Source organism: Austrofundulus limnaeus, unplaced genomic scaffold, assembly GCF_001266775.1.
Source record: "Austrofundulus limnaeus strain Quisiro unplaced genomic scaffold, Austrofundulus_limnaeus-1.0 Scaffold84, whole genome shotgun sequence".
Taxonomy (NCBI): domain Eukaryota; kingdom Metazoa; phylum Chordata; class Actinopteri; order Cyprinodontiformes; family Rivulidae; genus Austrofundulus; species Austrofundulus limnaeus.
Genome location: NW_013952486.1, coordinates 1511263 through 1513118, shown reverse-complemented (window position 1 = coordinate 1513118; position 1856 = coordinate 1511263).

Below are 1856 nucleotides of genomic sequence, written 5' to 3'. Positions count from 1 at the left end.
TTGCAACCCAGAATATATTCAAACAAAACATAATTTACAAAACAATACTAAATAACATAAAAAAAATAAAAAAATTAGAATTAAATTCAATCTATCTATGTGGCACAATTTACATGGATAGTATTTATTTTTTATAATAACAAACTGGAATGAAAACAAGCAAATATGAAATAAAAGTAACAACTTTCTACTTCTTGCCTTTTTAAAATATACAGTGAGTAGAAAGTTCAGATAATTGTGTGAAAATGTAAGAAGCAGAAGTAAAAAGTAGGCTGAAAAATAATTACTCAAGTAAAGTATAGATACCCAAAAATTCTACTTACCGGTAAGTACAGTAACAAAGTTTTTGTACTTAGTTACTTTACATCTCTGGCTAAAACTTTTAGCAATATAGTGTAGCTGCATGCATTATTTTGTTCTCAGCTTCATGTCATCCATCCCCTTACGGCACAGGCAAAACGTTTTKCTCCCTCTTGGCACAAAAGTGCACTATGTTGCCAAAACTGTTTGCTCACCCATCCAAATTAATGTGCACCAGTGCACAAAGGACCATAAAGACATGGATGGCAGTCTGGTGTGGATGAACCTGACTGGCCTGCACAGAGTCCTGACCTAAACCTGATAGAAAACCTTTGGGATGAATTCAAGCGGAGACTGAGAGCCAGGCCTTCTGTCCAACATCAGCATGTGACCTCACAAATGTGCTTCTGGAAGAATCAAAAATCTCCCAAAACACTCCTAAACCCCAAGGACAGCCTTCCCAGAAGAGTTGAAGCTGCTGCAAAGGATGGACCAATGTTATATTGAGCCCCATGGATTAGGAGTGGGATGCCACTTCAGTTCATTTATGAGTCAAGGCAGGCGAGCAAATACTTTTGGCAATGCAGTGTGCAATAGACAACAGCATGAAAATAAATATTTTCCATGTATTTCAAAAGCTACGCTTCATTTTGTGGCCCATCTGCAGATCTTTAGCCGCGCCAAGTCATTGTGAGCCAAGTTAAATGAAAATAAATAAATAAATTAAAAAAATCCAAGTCAGCATTTATACAGAACATCTTTCGCAAATTATCATAATATGTTGAAGTGTTTGGAGAAAAGCAAAAGAAAAACGCAATATGGCTTAGTGTGTGGTTATTCTGGGAGAAAAAAATATGCAAACATTAAAAAGAAAACGTTTGTTTGATTTTATAATTTGAGTTGAATTTATACACATAGCTTAAAATAAAAATGAATGTTGGTTAATCTGAACGGTGCGTTCCTCGAAACAAAGCTGATTTTCTTAACTTCTTCTTTGTTAAAGCTAAATGAATCAAATTAAAGTCCCAGCTGTTTTCCTTTGAGAGTCCTGTTACCATGGAAGCAACAACAAACACCTCCACCAGCTCGCCTCACACTGCAAAGCAGCTCCAAGCTTGTGTGTGAAAAGCTGCAAGACAAGCTTGATTTTCTGTGGCGTTAGCACCAAAAGGTTGGCACCTGTGAGCTTTACTTCTTCACGAAACGTTCTCCTGATTCTGTGTCATCATTTGTGACGTGTGGTTCTGCTGGCAGAGATGCCTGTCGCCTCAGGAGCATCAGGCAGAGTGGCTGCAGGAGCAGATACAAGCAGGAAACTTCAGGCACAAAGGGATCAGCCTGGCGACTCCTACCTGCTACAGTGAGTTTTACTGCATCACAGTTTCTTTTAACCTCTTAAGGCCCAAGAGGTTTTCTTATTTCAGCATTTACAAACTCTACTTAAATAATATTAGTATCAAAATAAAGCTAACAGGAGATTTCATCAGAAGTGTAAATATTAAAACAGCTGCTGTGGTTTTAGAGATATTGAGGATGGAACATATACAGGTATATAT